This window comes from Sciurus carolinensis, chromosome X (assembly GCF_902686445.1).
Source record: "Sciurus carolinensis chromosome X, mSciCar1.2, whole genome shotgun sequence".
Taxonomy (NCBI): domain Eukaryota; kingdom Metazoa; phylum Chordata; class Mammalia; order Rodentia; family Sciuridae; genus Sciurus; species Sciurus carolinensis.
Window position 1 is genome coordinate 7,276,816 of NC_062232.1, and position 13,146 is coordinate 7,289,961.

Genomic DNA, 13,146 nt, shown 5'->3' on the forward strand with positions numbered 1-13,146 from the left:
CCTTTAACAGATTAACAATTTTTTTGAAGGAGTCAGTTATTGTTCTCATGGAAATGGCTTGGTTAACATGAGAGTGAATTATTCAAAGGCAAGGCTGACATTCTCCCTTGTTCTCTTCTTGCACATGTGTTCTTTTCCTTTCCACTTTTTTTTTTTAACCCTGAATTGATGCAACATAAGTTTCTCACCAGAGGTCAACCAGATGCCAGTGCCATGTTTTTGAATTTCTAGAACTGTGAGCTAAATAGACCTCTATTGTTTATAAATGATTTCTAGCCTCAGGTATTTTGTTATAGCAATACAAAATTGACGGATGATTGGCATTTTCCACATGTACCTGTATATAGCTATGTTAATCTTATTAGGATATCTGAATGTGAGGTTATTCTGACAATACTCAATAATATCTACCAGTATTTCCCAGGGTTTGAATATTTGTTATAGGCAACAATTCCTGCTAAATAATACTAAACTGAAAATTCCTTATTTGTTAAATAATTTTAACATCATAGTAATTGATAAAGAGTATGAAGAATGGTGAAAGTATTTTGAAAATAACCTAGGAAATTTCCAAGAATTTTAATTCTTATTCTGAGTCCTGAAGATTAGAAATACTTTGTGATCAAGTTTGGCAATTCTCTAGGATTGGATAAATGAACATAACTAAAATGACCATGGTAACTTTTCCTTTATCCAATCAGAGTTCAATCCCTTTAGCCAATTACAAGTTTGATCTCAATGATCTCTGAACCTAATTTAACTTCTCCCTCATAATAAGAAAAATAGTGTAGGTGTCAATTATGAATCTTTCCTACTTACAAAAATGATAGCATAGTTTGAAATTATTTGTCCTTTACGGGGTTGGCTACAATATGTCTAAAAAGAAGAGATATTACAATAAAAAAAATCACTTTAACCATGATATTACTGTGGAATTCTTAGAACACTTGACCTTTGATACTATATCATCTCTCAAAATATCTATACCTAATTCTACACCAGAGTTTTCATCTGCTCAGGCTGCCATAACAAAATAGCATAGACACGATGATTTAAAAATGGACACTTATTTCATCACAGTTCAGGAGCATTGGAAGTCTAGCATCAGGGTGTTGGCTGACTTAGTTTCTAGTCAGGTCTCTCTTCCTATCTCACTGATGACCAGCTTCAGACAGTGTCTTCACATAGTAGAGAGATAGCAAACATTTTTGTGCTTCCTCTTCTAATGACAGTAATCACATCATGAGGGCCCAAACCTCATGACCTCATCTAACCCTAATTATCTCCCAAGGGACCCATTAAATACCATCATATTAGAGGTTAAGGATTCAAGATGTATATTTAGGGGAGGCAAAAATATTCACTCTGTAACATCCAGCATGGTGCTCCTGAGACCAGAATTAGCTTGTGGAAAAAGAGCCCAGTAAGGGAAGGAAATTAAACAGTTTCTACCTCTTCTCCATGGTGCTTCTTATTTCTCTGCAAGTAACAGACCCTTAGTACCCTCAGGGGGTCTCCATCTTGGATTTGGTGAGGAAGAGAAGAGGGGAGGCACACTTCCATGTACTGAACACAGACCACATGCAAGGAATTCCCAAGCAGCATCAACTTTCACCCTTCCAACACTCCTGCTGGGAACTTCTTCATTTCACAAAAGAGGGACAACTGGAGTTTAACCAGTTTCAATAATTTAGATGCCATGTTTCATATAAAGTAAGGACTAGATTTGATTTTAAAAAAATATAATTTATATACAATAAAATCCACCCTTTTTTACAGTTCAGTGGTTTTTAGTATATTCTGAAGATTGTGCAACCATACCTATTGTCTAATTACAGAACATTTAAATCATCTCCAAAAGAAACCTTATACCCATTAGCAGTCACTCCACATCTTCCCCTTCCCCCAGTCACTGGCAACCACTAATTCATTTTCTGTCTCTATAGAATTGCCTGTTTTGAACATTTCATGTAAATGGAGTCATGCAATATGGTCTTTGGGTCTGGCTTAATCACTTGGTATATTTTCAAAGTTCATCCATGTTGTATATGAATCACTACTTTATTCATGTTTTTAGTTGAATAGTATTCCATTATATGAGTATACCACATCTTTTGTATATATTCATCAACATATGGACATTTGGGTTGTTTCTACCATTTTGACTCTAATAAGTAATACTACTATGAACATTTATGTACAAATTTTTGTATCAACATGTTTTATTTTTCTTAGCTATAGATGCCTAGGAACGGAATTGCTGGGGCATATGTTTAATTCTTTGAGGAACTCTATGTCTTTTGAGGAGCTTTATGTCTCTTTTAGGAACTACCAATAGACCTAGTTTTGAACCAATGCCTCCTTCTCAGCACATCAGTTATCAAAACTCTTCTTCATACTTGGTTGCACATTCAAAGCATCTGGGGACCTTAAAATTATTCTGAAGCTCAGGTGTCCTTTCTCAAGGTGTTCCAAAATATTTGGTGTAGAGTAGGGCTCAGACACAGATTTTTATTCAAAACTTTGAGTTAATTCCACAGGGAACCAAAGTTGAAAACCATCTCATTCTGTTTTACTCATTCTAGATCTGTGGACATTTCAGCTGAAATTAGTCTCCCTACTGTTGATAAAAAGAAATAACCAGCTAAACCAGTGTGTGGATATGTTTTCTCTGTCTTGACCACATCCTATTTTAAGTCCTTGACAGAGAATTAAATTTGCCTTTGAAGCATGGGAAGGTCATGGTAGACTAGCCTCTTGGTGCCTTGTGTAAATCCATGGAGGTAAGTCTCATTCTCTCCCCACCCCTCCCCTCCCCTCTCCTCTTCTCCTCTTCCCTTCCCTTCCCTCTTCCTCCTCCTACTCCTCCTTTTCCTGGGTATTGAATCTAGGGGAACTTTACCACTGACTACTTCCCAAGTTCTTTTTATTTATTTATTTTTATTTTGAGACAGCATCTCACTAAGTTGCTAAGGCTGGTCTTGAATCTGTGATCCTTATGTCTCAGCCTCTCCAATAGTTGGGATTACAGGCAGTCACAGCCACAATTCTCATTCCCTTTTTTCACTTATCACCATGTAATTATTGTAAGATATTTTTGACTATTAGCTTCACAACAACCCACTTAAGTAGTGATAGTCATGATCATAATTTTATAAATAAAATCATCATTAATGTTCAGAGAGCTTGAGAATCATGCCCAAGGTCCTCAAGAGATGAGGCTGGGATTCAAACAGAACATCTAACTCCAGAGTCCTCAGTCTGAATCGATCTGTGATATTGATTGTATTCTAATAAACAGCTTTATATAGTTTTGATAAGGTTCATTTGAGGTTCATGTATTAGAAAGTCAGTTTCTACTGTGGGGCTGTGGGAGCTGATGGAACCTTTAAGAGATAGGTCCTAATGACAGGTCTCTAGGTCCTTGGGAGTGCTTCCTTAGAAGGGATACTAGTCTCTTGGAATTAGTTTTCACAAGAGCAAGTTGGTATCAAAGTCTGAACCTGATCCCTGAATCTTTCTCTGGTTTTTCTTATTTGGTGATGTGATTTCTTCCATCACTATGAGGTTCTCACCAGAGCTGACCTGATTTGCCCTTGAACACTCAGATCTGTGAGCTAAATAAACATCTTTCCTTTTATAAAGTTAGCCTGCTTCAGGTATTTTGTTATAGTAATACAAAATTAACTAATAACCAACTTCGTCAATGATGGAAAATATTTCTTCATCTGAATTATTACAAAAATTTCACTAAGCGCAATACTCTATATGGCTAAAACCAAGGTAAAACATTATGGTAAAAATTTTTTAAAAATTGAGATTTGACCAAAGGTACCAAGAAAAGGAGTACATTTCACATGTTTTGGATTTCAAACTTATATTTAGAACCTGACTCTGGAACACAAGTTGTATTTTTTCTGTGCACATTGAAGATTTACTTAATGTTTCTTTTTTGCTCTGAGAATGGGAATTCTGATAATGCCTCATATATGATAACATTTTCTGCCCTAGTAGTCTAGGAGGAGTTTTCAAGGTTGAAAATCTTGCTAAAAGTTTACCAGCACAGTGTAGCTTGGACTGCCATCTCCTTCTACCAATGAAAGAATATCAGTTTCAAGACCGTCTCTCAGTAGCCTCTGGTTTTATTTAATTTGCTGCACTTGGAATTTGATAAGTTTTTGGCTAGCTTTCACATTCTTTTGCATCCTTGTGATTCACATATTATCTTTCAGCTTTCAGTTCTTCAAATCTTCTAGTTATTCCTGAAGAAAAGCTGCTTTAGTGTTTATCCATTTCATGCCTCAAAAACATACAGTCAAATACAGGGATATACTCTTATTCAGAAAAGTCATTGTGGTCCAGAAACTCCTCAATGTCTGACATTTTGTGAGGTCCAGTTTTGTGCATGGGATCAGTAGGAACACACAGATGACACAGTTTTCCTGCTCTAAAGGAGCTCACATTTTTGTGGGAAGGACAGACAACTAGTAATCACAAAATAATGTAAACATTCCAATAGAGGTACAGTATGTGGTGCTGACTAAGCCCCTGACTGAGACAGCTTGCACTTGTAGCACAGGCCAAGGGAGACTTTTTACTAGAGGTTGTGGGACATGATAAGTAAAGAAGAGGGACAGCAACATTCCACGAGGCAAGAGAGCATCCCTAAACCATCAGCTGTGAGAATGGATGGGATTTGAGCATTGTGGCATATGGAATGAAGATACATAAAAATGACTAATCCTTATACAGTCTTACTACAAGCCATTCTGAGTTCTTTCTGCTTAATAACACCTATTAATCTTTCCCACTCTGGGGAGGCAGGAATTACTATTTACTCATTTTAGAGATGAGGGAATTAAGGCAGAGTGCCCATAAAGAATGAAGCTAGGAAAAAAAAAAGAATGAAGCTAGGGATTCAAATCTAATTAGCTTGGAACAAATCCACAGAGGTGGAGAGCACACATCAGATCATGAAGGACTGGCAATTCATTCCATTCATTCATTCATTCATTCATTCATTCATTTGTTCATTAATTCATTCAACATACATTCACTGTATTTGCCAGGCCTGATGATAGGCTTGAGAACAAAAGGGAAAAAGCCCTTGAATTCTACCCTCAAGGCAATGATATGGACAGGGAAATAGGCAGTCTACCATTTGATTAAGAAGTAAATGGAATAATAAAGCATGGGCTCTGCCTTTTGGTTGCTCCAGAGTCTAATAGGAGGGAATGTTATAAGAGCAAGAAATATTCCGGTAAATAAATTCACTCAAAATCATGGAAAGAAAACTTAGGCTCAGCATTGCACCTAACAAATGTAAATCTCATAATGCATAATTGGGCAAAGATTGGTAAGGAATGGTGGTTTGCACAAAGAAGAAAAAGGAATGCTGTCCAAAAATAGTTGGTGTCAATGTAAAAGGAATGTAAATTGATATAAAGAGTTAAACAGAGATGGAGGGCAGGGCAAACATGCTGGGCAAGATAATGGTACCTGAGGCACTATGAGTGTCACTTGGGTCTCTATCCAAACCCATCATGAATTCACTTGGGGTTTTTGAAGATGTTGTCAATGCATATTACCACCTGGAGGCCAGACTTAATAAGCTCTCTGGCTGACCAAGAGAGGCACCGACCTAAAAAATATAATTATGCATTGTTCTGTGAATGGACCCAATTCATATATTCTGGCTTCAAATGATAAGAACTTCAGTAGACTGGGCACAAAACACATGATCTCATTAGCTCTCAACAGACTGACTTGCCCCCAAATAAACCCCCTTCACTTCCCCTGACTCCTCCAAAACTTGCCAGTGACAGAAGAGGGGAAACTACAAGTCTTAGAATTCTTTCCTCTTAAAAAAATACTTTCCAAGACTCCTTATTGAACCTAAGCTGGGACAACACTTTGGAAAACTCTTTCCAAAGTAGATTTTTCTGCTTGACCAAAGGTATAACTTTTCCTCCAGGAAGTTAAGGCACCTCATGCTGGTGTAATCGAGTTTCCCTGGGAAGAAGCTGCTGCCCCCTGGGTGGCCACTGCTGCTCAGAAATTAAACACAGATGTTTGGCAGGTCGCCTCCCCATGCATCCACTCTTTGTATTTTTCCTCTTAGAGAGATGGGATCGGATTTAGGATGTCCTTAATGCTGGGTCTACATACTTATCCACCACACGTCCATGCAGTTTGTTGTTATACAAATCCCAGAAACTAACTGGTCATCCAGAGAATCCTTTAGTCACCATCATTTTGTTTATCCCTTCCCCGAGTCATTGTTCCATGCAATGGGCACAGCAGTCTTACTTGAAGAATTATCACAAAAAACTCACAAACGTGTGAAATGCAGATTTTTAAGGCAGCATTTTTATTATTTTGGAAAACAAATATTAATGAGTTTAGCCTTTCATATGAAGGGGAAAAGAAAGGACAGAGTTTTGATGCTATTAGGCAAGGATGATGGATATTGATTTCTCGTGTATTCTCCTATTATTAATAATTCTTAAATTATAAGTGGGAAAAGGAATAGGCTAAATTTTTTAAAAATCCCTTTTACAAATATCCTACTATTTTTTCTCTTAAAATCATTAACTCCAGTTCCCTTCTGGCTACTTCATTCTTGATTTCTGTTCATTTATAACAAATCTTTTTTAAAAGAATTGCCTGTACTCCTCGAGGCCAGTTTCTCTTTCCCCATGTATTTTTGGCTACTTCAATTGCTTTATTTTGTGATAAAACCCATTTACATGAAAACCTCCCCAACACAAAAACATTAGCTCTGTTTCTATGCTAAATCTCATTTACTTGCCAGTCTTCCATTCTAACTTTAGAACCCTGTTCTAGGAAGCTTGTGCATAAATTCAAGCTGACTTCCTCTACTAGCTGGTCACCATATTCTTCCTTAAAAACAGGTCAATAAAATCATGGCAAAACACTGTCTACAAACTCATTCTGCAGGACAAATATTAATCTATCATCTGCTTTTATTTGCAAGCTGCATTTCCTAATATCAACAAGCCTGTCTGAATCTGGTACTAGGCCAAAAAAAAATTATGACACATAATTAAAATACTGTGTTTCCACACATTTTACTCAGGGCTGGTAAATAAAGTGTGTGTGCATGTGTGTGCTGTGTACCCTGTAAGTACACAGATGTCACTCATTCATCTTACACTTCTATAATTGTGCTCACCTAATGTGTTGCTTCCCTAAATGATAATTGTAGGCTAGGGTGATAGATTGAAATGCAAGTGTATTCACTCTCCAATGGTAAACCCTGCCAACAAATTTTGAGTAATTATGGGGTCGGGAGGAGAATAAGTCAAAGCTTTACAATCACCTTCAAAACATACAACTATTTCTCCCATCATCCTGTCCTTCTCCAGATATTGCCACATTTCTCTACTTCCTTTGTCAACAGAAGTCCTTACAAAGTGACATATCTACTTCCTGTTTTCAGTTTCCCATCTCCCAATCACTTGAACCTCCCCTTTTCAAGTTGTTCCAGCCACTATTCACCCACACTGTTGTAATGAAGGTTTACTATCACACCCACATTACTAAATCCAAGGTCAGTTCTCAGCCCTCATCATATGTGGCTCATTAGCAACATTTTACAAAGCTCATTGCTGTTCTCCATGAAATGCTTTCTAAACTTGGCTGCCAGTACAACACACCACCCTCTTTTCCTTCTGTCCTTCTGGCTGCTGCTTCTCAGGTTCCTCTCCTTAAATTCCTTTCTTTTTTATTAGTTAAAAAAGAACTATAAATAAATAGAAGGAAGACCATAGAGTAGAGGAAAGGAAACGGGGAGAAAGAAGGGAAGGGTAAGAAGCTATCTTGCCATAAAGCAGTGATTTTTCAACTGGAGGCATGTTGTCTCCTGGAGGACCTTTAGCAATATCTGTACACACATTTTGGTTGTCACTGTAGGGGTGTGGTACTATTGGTATCTACTGAGTAGAGGCCAGGGATGATGCTAACCATTCTACAGAGCACAGGACAGCCCCATAATAAAGATTTACCTGGCCCTACACGTCAAGGGTGTCATGTTTGATAAACTGCAATAATGTTAAAATATTTATCATTTTATGGAACCATGGGGCTAAGTCCAATTTTAAAAGTTTTAAATTTTATAAGAAGAACTTTTTTTTTTAGACTTTGGGTGCCTTTCATTAAAGACACAGCTTTTACAATTTCATTTCTGAAAATATTATATAAATTAGCATATGTCATCTTTAATGTCATCCACATAGCATTAAACCGACTTCTGGAACTCAGTGGTAACTAATTTTCTCAAAACAGTGCTCTGGCACCAAACACATGCCCGAAAGCTGAATAGAAAAGCATGAAGCCACTGGGTGTGGTGAGACATGCTTGTAATCCCAGGACTTGGGAGACTGAGGCAGGAGGATCACAAATATGAGGCCAGCCTCAACAACTAAGCAAGACCTTGTCTCAATAAATAAATTTAATTTTAAAAAATTAAAAAAAGCAAAGTGCATTGCGATTAGTAGGTATGGACTGTATCTGGTGATTTATGGGCTCCAATTCAAAATGTGCTTGTAACTAAAATTTCTGGATAGTTTTTAATGTCTATATTTATCAGCCTGACATAGTATTCAAATCCTTTTTTGTGTTCATTAAGGTCCTAAAAACTTCCATAAGTAAAGTTGATGTGAATTAACTTAAAATGCTTTTCTTTCAAAATGCTTAAATTAATCTCTTGCTCAACTTCTATTACATGTATAGGTATAGGTATAAATATAGGTATAGGTATAAATTTGTAACCATTGGGCCATATAAAAATTGGAAATCCCACATATATTGTGTTCTCTACTTTAAGAGATTAACTAAAACATTAGCTTCCCAGAACCTGAATACTTGAGGACTCTAAAGAATATCTAGTGCAACCACTCCCTTCTTATTACAAATGAGGAAAGAGGGCCTCCCAGAGGACACGAGACTTTTCCAAGGCCGTAGAGCTGGTTAGTGGCCAATCCTGGACAAAAGCTCTGCTCTTCTGTTGGAATATTCTGGGATTTTTCCAACTGACTAATCTTTCTTTGCTTGACTTTTTTGGAATCAAACTTTCCAAGACTGCTGTGTAAAGTGTTGGCTAATTTATTGTGAGTCTATAAACTTGGTATAAGTCCCTGAGCAAGTTATTTATTTCCTTCCTTTTGTCTGAAATGCAAATCCTTCCACTAAGCAAATAGCCCAATGCTAAGTTGAAAAGAATTATATTGTAGACTTAATAAATGTAATATGTAATACATAATACATAATATATAATATGTACACAATATTTTTTTGAAGTATTCTATTGCTTTTGGTGCAATTCTCTTTTCTTCCCAGAATATCAATCTTTTTTGTCCCAAATATAGTAAATAAACTATAAAAAGTGATATGTCGGGCTGGGGAGATAGCTCAGTCGGTAAAGTGCTTGCCTTGCAAGCACAAGGCCCTGGGTTCGATCCCCAGCACCTCAAAAAAAAAAAAAAGTGATATGTCAACATTATTAATTCAGGTAGACATACTCACCAATTTACTTAACACAAATTTTAGTCAGAGAATACAATAATATGAAACAAGTCTCATGTATACCAAACTTGTATGAACTTTAAGAATTTTGCTTTGTTCTTACATCAAGCATGAGAGATGAACAGGTTGATGGCTGTTGACCACATGTGCCATTTCTACATTTTGAAATATGATCAAATTTAAACTTAATGTTGCACCAAAATTATATTTCCTTGTTCTAACCTTATTTACAAGTATATTTTGAATATAATGCAAGCATGATACCTAAGGGGATGAAAAGTTGGCAAGGGCAATGGATCAGCAACAACAAAATGACACGACAAACTTTCATAACATTATATTTCTGGTACAAAATCTATTTATGTATTAATCTATTTGGTATCCATGTATCTAATTGATGGAACATTTTATCATTACGTGACTTTGGGGAGTGAATTGAGGTTAAGGAAATAATGAATTTGAAAACAATGGGAATTTATTCTTAAAATCAAATAGTCAAGCATCCCCTCCACTTAAAATTTTATGAGTTACCTGTCCCTGTTCCCTAGTAGAACTAATTATTAGAACATTTAATTCCAGATCTTCATTTTTCTTTTGACTATCTTCTTTTATATCTTTTCCTGTGAGCTAGATACTAAAGTATTGTTATAGACACTTCAAAAATGCCTGGAGTCAGGCATGTGACTTTATTAGGAGACTCTGGCTAGAGCTTTTTGCAATGAAAACTAAATAATTCTGTATTCAAATGGAAATGGAAATATTTCATCTTGAATTATCTTTATAAGATGATTCCAGCTCTTACATATGAAAATAGCAGTTGAGATTTTTATCTGTGAATTTCTCAGAAGCTCCATTTTCAGACTATGTGGTCTATTTTAAACATACCATATGGATTATGTACTCTAAGAACTACTCTCAACTTAAAAAAAAACCTGTGCAAACACAAACCACCCAGCTCTAAAGTCCCAGCTGGCACTTCTGTTACCCATAAGTGCTCTTTTCTGTTTATGTTTCTTACACCCACATGTATATATGTTTGCAGTTGGAATCCTTCACTCTTGTCTCTTAAAAATTCCTTGAGCAACAAGGCAGCTGAAAATGTGACTTTTCTCCATACCTTGCAGCACTGAAAAGGCCAACATGGCAGGTAGAAGGCTGATGGGAGAATATGAGGTCCCAAATCATCTCTTCCCCTTTTTTCCATCTGAATTTGTTTCTCTTATGTTTCATTTCCTTGAGGCTCAACTCTGTGCTTTTGCTCATGCCAAACAGTTTAGTGAACCACATTACCCAGAGATGTTTGCCTTGCTAGCTGTTAATAGAGTCTCATGCAAAGAAACCTTCCATAGCTAAAATGAGAAGTCAAAAGTTCTTACAACATTTTACGTCCAGTGCTTTCCATGTTAATGTTCTTCGTGAATATATTAGTTGGGACAGTACAGTAAGTTCTTCTTTAATGTTATGGAGCTCTTATTTTCCTCTTGTGTTTCCTACAGGATGAGTATGCCACAGAACTCATTAGGAGAAATAATAATGTTGGCAGCTAAAAGAAACTTATGAAGATCTAATTCTATATCCCAGTGCATGGGTCTTAAGTAGGATGTTCAGGCCTCCTGAATGACTGCCAGGGAAGCTATTTTTACATAAGTGGAGCCATTAGCATGTGTCAGGGCCCACCACACAAGTGGTTGCCAATTTCAGCTCTGATAACAGACTCCCCTGTGACACAGTCACATTGTCACACATCTAGGAGTGACAGCAATGATTTCAGGGATGATGGACTACATGGGAAAGTAGATGGGACTTTTAACTGTGTCTTTTAGGGTTTATAAATCACAAATAATACTTCTTTAGTCCCTTTTTCTTCCATTATATGATAACTACCCTGAGAGAGGGGACAGAGTGTTCCCAGTTATTGCTCTGGGCTTTAGTACAGGGTCTGGCACATTTGTGTCCTTAATGTTTACACAATGAACTGGTGATCATCAGATCTGGAGAGGTAGCTAAGTTTTCATATTTCTGTCTTACTTTCTGCAATTCAAATCACCATTTTCACAAATGATCTTGGGAATCTATAGATATAGGAACCAGAGGGAACATCTGGTCTGCTGTTTTCCCAGCCTGAAATCTGCCTAGATTAGGTGAATGATAGGCTCTCTTACCTTTACAAACTAGAGTAAAAGGCCTTAAGGCACCCTTACTACCCTGTTCCAGAGCTGAAGGACAGTCATTGCTAGGAAAATCAAGTTCAATCATAGCTTCTACCTTGTGTAACCACCCAAAAGTCATTTGGAGGATGATGGCCATATTCCTAGATGTGTCAAGTCTAACCATACTTCGCCCTAAACATTTTAGCAAAAACGCTAAATAACAAGATTTTTCTTGATGTATGACCAGAGGAAGGACATTCTATGGAATCTAATTTCCATTATCACTTTGAGAAAATGCACACAAATTCATACAAGCACACATTTGTCTAATATAGGTTTAAGATTTAAGCTGTTTCCATGTCCTCCATCTCCTATAAACTTTGCACATTTAATTAGTCATCAAACTGGATTCATACAGTTCCTGAAATGGCATTCACACCCATTGTACCAGCTCCAAATTACTACCATTAGTTTGGGCCTTCTTTTTCTTTTACTTAGACTATGCAGTAGGCTCCAAACTGGTAGGGAGATTTCCAAATTCCCCATACAGTATTGCATTTGTGTGGTACTTTATGGCTATTAAGATGTCTTCTAAAATATTATTTAACACTTGTGACAATTCTGTGGACTAGGTACTATAACCTCTGGGTGCACATGAGGCCATAGTGAATAGTAGTAAACAATTAGCTCTGAGTCCCATACCTAGTAATTTGTCAACAAATTATGCTTCTCTCCACCTCTGCCCTGCCCATCCCAATGGACCTTAGATGTCTTTTAAAGTAAATTTTAAACTACTGCTAAAAGGGAATTTATTAAGCTAGAAAAAGATAAAGTTTGTCTTTATCATTAATAAATTCATAAATTTTCATTAATAAAGTCATTGGCTATTAAAACAGTAACAAGTATCTACTGATTAAAATTAAATACATCCCTACTTAAAACTAGTTAATTTCTATCTTGAAATATTTATGTTTTTTTGAAGGACATGTGAAAAGCAATATTTTATCTTGAAAGGATTCTGACATTTCCTAAATATTGGGATCTATTTGTAGGTCTTGCCATATAGAACTATATGCTGCATGTATAAACTATTTCTATCCATGTTTTTCTCACAGCTTAGGATGACTTTTCCCAGTGCTCCAACTTACCAAACCCTGCCCAATTTTCAAGCCCCAGCTCATATGCCTTTTCCCTCCCCTGTACTCCACCCTGGAGGTTGTTGTTTATAACTCCCTTAGGAGATTAATCAAATTCTAGCATAAATCATGGTTATCTAGGTACATATCTTCCACCCTTAGAGAATCATTCATTCATTCCCTGATTCAACAAATAAACTATCAGCATTGTTACCATGCCAAGGACTTTTCTGGGCTCTGGAAAAAGGAGGAGGAGTAAAAAATAAATTCTGTGTCCAGAGTGCAATCTTATGCAAGCATTTGCTATCTTTGTT